The sequence below is a fragment of the Dinoponera quadriceps genome, unplaced genomic scaffold (genome assembly GCF_001313825.1).
Source record: "Dinoponera quadriceps isolate SergipeBrazil2010 unplaced genomic scaffold, ASM131382v1 scaffold96, whole genome shotgun sequence".
Lineage (NCBI taxonomy): Eukaryota > Metazoa > Arthropoda > Insecta > Hymenoptera > Formicidae > Dinoponera > Dinoponera quadriceps.
The window spans coordinates 582,374-591,428 of record NW_014554269.1 but is presented as its reverse complement, the minus strand read 5'-3'; the positions used below and the strand labels follow the sequence as shown (position 1 = coordinate 591,428).

Genomic DNA, 9,055 nt, shown 5'->3' with positions numbered 1-9,055 from the left:
CGGGGAGGTCACAAATTATTACAATATATTTGTATTCCGTATTTTTTCTCGCGTCTTTTCTGTGGGAATTCGTGCGTGTGCGCGCCCCTGGCCGATATATTTATCTTTCACGAGAAGGAGGGAGGGAGGTGGGGGGGGGAGGTCACAAATTATTCATTTTTTCCCGTTTCAAAATATTTATTTTTCATACCATCGATAATTCGTGAGATAGCGCGCGTCGGGCTGTTTTTCCTCCCGTATCCCGCCCTTTTTCCCCCGTTTTCCAGTGTTTTTCCGCGTTACGCGCTGTTTTCGCGACGATTATTTTCGCAGTTGGCGACGCACGTCACCTTATCACGGGGCAACCACGATCCTTCGTTCGATCGACCGCGGGTTCTGTTCGCCGCCAAGGCAGCAGCACAGCCGCCATGAAAACCGTTTGGCGCGTATCGCGGACGTGACTCGATTTTTCCATCGCGCGAGCGTATCACGCGCTACGCTTTCCCGTTCATTTATTGGGAAAGTTTCCCCCCGAGCGTCCAGCGTTCCGGATGCGAGAGGATGTCGTGGGCCCGTAATGATCTTGTTAACGGATGCAGCACCACGAACGGCTGGCCGCTATCGTATCATACCACTATACACTCACCTCGACATGAGGGAGAGGCCAGGCAGGTAGAGAGGGAGGTAGGGAAGAAAGGAGGACTGCTAGCAACTAATAGAGCATTTTGCAAAAACGGCCTCACGAGAACGTGTAAACGTGCTGCTGCAACCGTTGCGCGCGTACCTCGTTCGTACGCGTTTCTTTGCAGCGCGATGGCGACATTCCGTGCGGGTCTTCTGGTGATCCCAACGGAGCAATCGTCGTATACGAAGTGCCATTGTCGATCATCGTCCGCGCGATTGTCCATGTCCGCTCGTAAAAAAAGACTCGGTCTCTACAACTGAAGAGGGAGACGAGAACTCGGTGACGGGAAATGAAAACTCGGTGACATGAAATGATATCTCTGTTACCGCGACTGAGCACATTCGTGTGAACATTCGGCTTCGCATTAGAGATCAATTGGGACAACTGAGAGCGATTGACTGAGCGGAAACTTCCCACAGGAATCCTCCCACTGTTCCTACAACATTCTTTTCACTTGGTTCCCAAGCAACGGAAAATTCAGTTAAGCCAACGGAATCGTTTTTTCCGCGCATTCGGATTTTCTAAAAACATTTCACAAGTTTCAGAAAACCTTTCCCAAGCGGTTAGTGGACTCGCGAATGCGTTCTTAATGTAGTTGGTCCGTCGAATCATTTTCTTAGGAATCTTTTTAAATTTTAGCTGCATATTAATGAAAATACACTGACTTTACGTCTGCGAAGTCTGAAAACGATTGATTGACTATTCGGAAGTCGGGATGTTCGCAACTGAAGGTGATACTTTTTATACGTATTTCTTGAGAATAATATTGCATTTTTAACTTCTATTTTCAATTTCTTCTAAACCGTATTTAGGATTTTAATGGAAAACTAAAACTTGTGATATTAAGAATTAATAGAAAGATATGCAAAAATTTCAGAATTTTTGATCGTTTTGTTTTGAAGTTTTTAAGCCATGGGAAATTTACAATTTATAGTAACGTCCGTGACATACATGTACATATATGCATATTTAAATATTTATATACCACATTCCCTCCTTATTATACGTGCATCTCTATTAGCTCAACTGACTATAAATCAAGAATTAATAAGAAAAATAAATAAATAGTATCTTCGTGCTTGCAATATTGTGTGTATATTTCTCTTAATTTCGCTCAAAATTAACAATTATCATTGAGAGAGTAAAACAAAGTTATAGGAAAGTATTTTTCCTATAAACAATAAACTTGCGAAGGATCGTCCCCTTAATATCGCGATTGAGAATCTGGCAGCACGGACCAACTACTTGAAATCTCCTCGGTCTTTCGCACACTTACGAAAAGCTTATCGAGCGCGATCGGCCCTTCGCAGGCCTGCTATGCTTTCTTAAATCTCTCTCCAATCTCGAGGAGCACGCGCGATAATCAGATCCTCGAATTATCAGTCGCTTGCTCGCCCCTTCGCTCATTCGGTGCTTCATTCCGCTGAACAACGCAGCCAGCGAACTCGATCGCTTTTCTCCGGACTTTTATATCCCAGTCGTCTCGATTCTCCGATCGTTCCCGCCGTTACAGCCTTCCTCTTCTGCGCGTTTACTCTGTCTCAGTGCACGGAGAAGTGCGGCGATCGTTTCTCGGGGAAAGCCGGAGAGCGTTTTGACGACGTCGCGTACGGTCGTTCGTGCGAACGACCGGCGAAGGAAAACCGGCGACGGTTTCGCGGAAAAAAGAACCGACACACACACACTCGCACATGTACATACTCATACACACATATACACACGAGCCAGTTTGAAATGCAAATCTCTCTCAATATGGACGACATCGGTCGGGATAAGATCCACAGTAATACATCGCGCCGACAGCCGGCATCCGCCGAGCCGAGCGGAGCCGGTCGGTGCATATTCAGCGTCTTCGCATGAGTCAGGTACACCCAAGCGCACTTCATCAAGTCGCTCTGTGCTGTACTGGTAACCCAGTATCCCGCGACCGCTGTCTGCCGACGTCACCGTGGTGACCTATCGCGGATTAGGTCGCGTTTCCGACAGGCTCGCTAATATATCAACCGCCGAGCCGACGTGTAACAACCCGATTAACGTCACCGTCCGTCGAATTTTCGCGGCGACGCGCGGTCGGATCGTTTCTACATCTAGCGGAGAGACCACCGTGTATGTATGTATACAGGGTGGCTCAGTAATCGTGGTACAACCGAGGACTCCTCTTGAAAAAATAAATCAAAAATGTAGAATTAAAGTTTTTCATACGGGACTGTTTCCGAGAAAATCAACTTCCGAGGCCGGTCGAGCACGCGTACACTTAACTAAGGCATCGTTGAACCCGGTTTCGATTGTACGTAGAACAATCATGCATTCGATATGCTTGTAACGATACTATGATCTGTTGCCTTGTTACGTTTCGATTTAAATTATGAGTTTCGCTTTCAACTATCGGTTTCTATCAACTTGTTACAATAACAAGATATACTGATCTGGAATATGTACGGATGTGCTGCTTACATTGGGAACACGTGGTGACAGGACATCGGCATGTATTTTGTTTAACATTGACATGTTGGTCTTAAACAAATGAAATATGATCCATACCGAAATCCCTTTAACGACGCTTAGTTAAGTGCACGTGTACTCGATTAGCTTTTAAACGTCCATTTTCTCGAAGACAGAACGTCACGCGAGAAACTTTTTATTCCACATTTTCAATTTATTTTTTCAAGAGGGATCATCCTCTTCCCCATTGCACCACGATTACTGGGCCACCTTGTATATTTATGTGTGTGTGTGTGTATGTGCATCTCTCGCTCTCTGTCTGTGCGTTCTTTATTGACCTCGTGGAAAACCCTCCGGGATAAACTGTTGTCGGACGTTCTCGCAAAGCCGACTTTTTATGACTGAAAGCCGGCTGACGTCTTCCCTTATGTCCGGGACGAGAAGTTCTTCTGGGCCGGCTTCTAAATCCCATTTCGACGTTGCAACGTCTCTCGAGGAAGAGAAGAGAGAGAATACTCCTCTCGTGCCTCGTATTGTTTCGTTATATCCGAGGAAATCGGAGTATCCGTCGGAAGTTGTCGCGAGACTGATGGATTGGTGTGCTCCCAGTCTCTCTCTCTCTCTCTCTCTCTTTCACTTCGACTGGGAAACACCGATCTTCCGAGGGCAGATTTTTCCGGTTTTTCGCTCGCGAAACCTCCGCTTGAATTCGACGTTAGATTACGAATTCGCGCTCGTCGCGGCGAAGTTTCCGCCGGACGCCGGCGGGATTACAGTTAGGGAGGGAAATGACCCGCCGGGCAATGTTCTCCGAACGCAGCTTTGCACGCGACATTTTCGTTCGCGAAGTTTCACTCTCGCGGGAACTTCGACGAGGCCTCCTCGTGACGATAAACATCGCGAGAGAAGGACAGAGAGAGAGCGGCGAGTCCCGGCGGGAGCGGCACGCTCGTTCCGATCTTCAGATCGAGAGTTTGCCGGGACACTTTTAACTCGGCATTATTTCACGCGACGTTCGCGCAATGGCCGATGCCACTTTAAGCAAGTTTGTCGTAACTAAGACCCCGCGAGTTCGCGAGTTGCCGAGTGAAAGGGAGAAACAACCCGCCGGGGGTCACGCGAGCCGGCGTTCAATTTTCACTCCCCCGAGCAACGATTCCACGCGGCGTGATTCCTCGTCCCCCGCGATCCGCGAGCAATTCCGCCGCCCGCGATTCGCCCCCGACGAATCTTCTTCTTACATCCTGCCACCGAGATCCGGAGTCGATTTTCCAATTATCGCGCCCGGCGACGATCAATTAGCGGCGCGCAGGCGCGCGTGTGCGGAGACGCGCGATCGGCGACGTCCCGACGTGCCGGAGGTGGAAATGATATTCCGATATCCGATTATACGCCGATGGGGCCGGCGAACGTATTTATCCGAAATAAGGTCCATAATGCGCCGATTATTCGATCGGGAGCGGGCGTGAGCGTAAGAAGGCCGCGAGATCGCGCACGCGCGCGTATTAGTCGCTGATTAGACCATTATGCCTCCGGATCGGGCTCGTCCGGGTCGTGACGGTCGCTCTCCAGCGACAGGAAGTCGATGTCGCGACGCATCCGTGCCCGTAACGAGCAATCACGCCCGCCACGTGATGTACTGCGGAACAGGGGCGAAAGGGGGGATGGGGGCTGCTTCCAGTTTCCGAAACGCGCGCCCCCGGCGACGGTCTGGAAACTAATTAAACTCTTTCGCGCGCGGCTGGTAATTAGCACGGCGGCGACCCGGTCGATCTCCACGCCTCTGCTTTGTTTGTTTCTTTTCTTTTATTCGCCACGAGGCGCGTCTCAATCGGCGCGTGAAGTCGGTTTGANCCAGAGAAAGAAATCTCCCCTCCCCCCCCCCCCCATCCTCCTCCGGCATAAGGAAACACGGTCTGGCGCGTTGCTCGTTATTTTCGCGGCTCGGTGTTCCGTTTTCTCGTGCATCACGATTTGTTACTTATTAACCGCGCGCTCACGTGACCGCCGTTGTCCGCCACCGTAATAGTAGGCGCGATCTGATCCAGCTACATTTTGTTTTCGCCATTTTCCCCAGCCTGTTTCTTTCTTTCTTTCTTTCTCGCCGGTCGCTCTCGGTCCGCGCATTATTCAACATTCGCATACGAGAGGTGTACGTTACAAAGTGTGACGCGCTTCCTAAACGGATCAACGTGCGCGCGTCGACGGGACCGCCGACGTTCACGGGGCGCAGTCGACGATTCGAGGGAAATCGACGGAGCGAGTCTCGTCTGTATCTTGTCGATTAAATGACATTTCCCGCCGTGATTTGCCTTTACGATTGTTCCCCTTATTTTCGATCAGAGGAGAGCTTCGTGTAAGCGCTGTCTCACGGTGAGCTCGGTTTCCCCCAGCCAGCCCGGCTATAACGTGTGAGTGAAACGATGCACCGAGCGAACGGAGCGCGTCGCAATCTCGCATGCAGCTGCGCGTAGCTGGCTGCGTGTCGCGCGTTAGAAATCCTTCAGGTATCGTCGACAATGGCACTATCGTCTCGTGATCCTTTTGCAATGCAAATACCTCCCGCGGGACCACCGCCGGCACCCGCGACGCGATGTGCACGCAGCGGTGTGCCGGAGGCCGTGCGCGAGGAGCGCGTTCGCACACGCACGCACGCAGGCGGAATTCACGTCGAACGGTAAGTGTCGCCATCGCTTTTAGCGCTTAAGTGATTCCGAGGGGCGTGACGGGATCTGATACTTCGGCACCGCTACTAATGGACGAGCGAATAACTATTAACTCGGCCGGCGCGACGGAACGCACACCGACGACCGGTGTGTTACCGTCGTAAACGTCGCGAGACTGACTGGCCGCATAGTCGAGCCCCGTGGCCGATGAAAATTCACCGGGACATTTCATCAACCGCGTATTTGTGTGCCTCGTTAGCGAGAGATTCCAATCGGGAGCGAGGGCACTTTCATTCGAAGGCCTCGGTGTGAACGGCCGCTTCGCGCGAGCAGGAATTAACGTCGGGACGATAATCGCAACGCAATCGAAAACAGAAGTAATCGGGGTTATGCGCGAGATCATCGCGAAGAATGAATTAATTCATGCCCCGTGCTTTTGTTCTCGCGTGTTTCACACGTTGCGATTTTTGTTTCCGAGCGAGAGGATCCCGTCGCGCGTGTACCCTCGGTGACAGATTTCACGGTCGTCACGTTGCTTTCGCAAAATGCGACGCGGCACGCGCGAAGCGACGATTTCACGCCGCGTCGGATTTCATAGTCGATTCAACGCTGACATCTTTTGGCGTCGATAGTGTTTCGGGGGAATGGGGGAAAAGGGGAAGAAATTTCAGCGCGAAAGAGCGAAACGGAGGGAGAGAGAAAGGGGAGGAGCGTCGGGCGCGAAAGCAACGTGCACGACCGTCCTAGCGATAAGCGACGAGCGAATGAGTGATCGTGTGACTCTGTGAGAGAAACCTTTTCTCGAAAGCTTCGTCAATGTAAATGGAATGTGGCATCCCTAATGAAGTGCAGCATTGTGGAAAGAGAGATACTCTTTGAGAGGTTCGGAAAAGCGCGCGAACCGAGTGTGCGGCCTCCAACGCGCGAGTCTCCCCTCTATTGTGTATATAAACACGTATATTATATGAATACTTATATAATATGTATGTTTTGTATAAATATATTTATTATATGCTTATATAAGTATATATAATATAATAAACTTATAAATAAACAAATATACGTGTATGTGTATACACAATAAGAAATCTTGTGTGAATAACGGTCCACTGGAAATTTCTGTATTACTTTAACACGGTAATATATTAATAAAAGGTGCGCAAATATATGTTAACATATTCATCTTGTTAACATATCACCCTTTTAATGTATTTACCACGTTAAAGTAACTCAAAAATTTCGATGAATCGTTATTTACAGCAAATTTTTCACCATGTACATATATTTATTTATTTATTTATAAATTTATCAATTACGATGCCAAGTAATCATGATGTGTCGACGGGTGAAACGAGTGGCTGTCGTTATCGGAAGGTCGATGGGAGACCAAACTGAGCATCCTCGAGATACGAGAGACGCGCGCTTCGAGGTACGCTCGGTGCACGCGCTTTTCCGTCACCGTAATGACACGTACTTACATACCGATATAACCAATGGTGTTAGTTATCGTAGTTGTTAGAAGAGCTGTTGCATTTTTACTAGCTAGCCTTCCGCATTTTATCATTATTTAGCTCCCATTGGTTATAAGAGGCCCGGTCGTTGCACCTCGTCTACCGTGTGTCCGCAGCTGCCGAGTTTAACGAGTTTGCGCGCACGCGAGAAATTTTCCAAAATACAGTCGGGCCTTTTGTGATCTCGAATCATTCGGCTGACGCTTATGGCAAAGTCGATCGCGAAATGCAAACTGTTAGCACGTTGATTGTCCACCGGGTGGCTGGTGCTATGATTTTATCGTGTTCCGTTACTTCACGCATAAAGCGTACTAATTGCACTTCGCGAATTAAATATGCGGCTAACAGGATGCTGATGAGACCGCCTAACAAATATATGCATCGGTAAATGCACGTATTTCGTCGCAATTCTCGTTATTCAGATTTTAGTTGAGCTTTGGAACGTTCTGTGAAAATCAGCTTGACAATCGACGTGTTAATTCAACATGTCGACTTTTTCGTCTGTCGACTTATCGAATTGTCACGGTAGTTCATTGAAGAATAATAACAAGCGAGTAAATATGACGTCGTGTTACATTCGCGGGANGGGGGGGGGGGGGAATCTCGCGTGGTTGATAAAATGAAAGGAACGGAGGAAGTTTACGGGGAAATTTTATCACGCGAGCCGTGATAAATATACTCTCGATAAACGCAGAGCGCTTTCGAAAATTTCCTTCCCAGTTGCATTAGAAAGTGATATAACGAGAGCGAAAAGAAACGGTACGTATCAACGACAGCGGCGGACACGCAGTACACCGGGTGATCCGACCGCCACCATTTCCGGTCGCGGAGGAGACCCTCGGGAGATGCTGCCCATTTGATTTGATGAAACTTTGCTCGCGTCTCTTTCCCGAAGCTGTTTCTAACCGTTCCCAGTTCCCGTCGTCGTCCACGAGTGTAGCACCCGGGAAGCTTCGAGGTGTTTGGAGAACGAAAGAGTCGGTGGAAAACCAGGTCAAACGGTCGTTACGGGCTTTCCGCGACCGTTCACGACCTCAAGGTAGAGAACGACCAGAGAGCCAGCCGCGAGAATAGCGTAGAGCAACGAGAGAAAGAGAGAGAGAGAGAGAGAGAGAGAGTGGTTGAGAGGGGGAGAAAGAAACGTTTGTTTTTCGAGAGTCGCGCTTGCGCATTTTCGTTTTTCCTCCCTTCCGAGATCAGACCGGCGTCCATCCGTGTGAGATCAGCCGCAGTCCACACACGAATGATAATTCACACCACCATCACGCGCCGTGTCTTTACTAATCCACCCGCAATATATCAACAGCATGATACGTATATATATTATACTACTTGCATCCTTCTATACGAAGTTTATCGGGCGTGCATACGCGCACACACGACGACGACGGTGACGCTCGATCTCTCTGCCGATGGAGCGCCGCCGCATGCGTGTGTGCGTGTGTATATGCGCGCGCATATACACGTATACGTACCTTTATCTGATTGTTATTATTATTATATATATACATATATGTAAATAGTAGCCGCACGCTTTTGTCTAGGCGAGTCGAAGGTATATATATATATATATATTAATATAAACGGCCGATGCTTCTACCCCTTTTATTAATCACGTATGTGTCTTAGGATAGAAAAACCGCTGCTTTACCGTCGACGATACGGCGGATCGTCGTCTCGCACCGTTTTGGCCTCCTCGTTTCGCAACGAGTACCCGTTTTTCTCATCCACCCACCGCCAGAACGTTCACGAATTTTACTTCCCCCCCCCCC

At 49.0% G+C, this 9,055-nt stretch overlaps 1 protein-coding gene across 10 annotated transcripts in view; it reads left to right on the top strand.

The window, feature by feature from the left end:
* LOC106752109 (RNA binding protein fox-1 homolog 2-like) overlaps nt 1-9,055 on the top strand; it is a 370,278-nt gene that overhangs the window by 253,379 nt on the left and 107,844 nt on the right. The window lies entirely within an intron of this gene.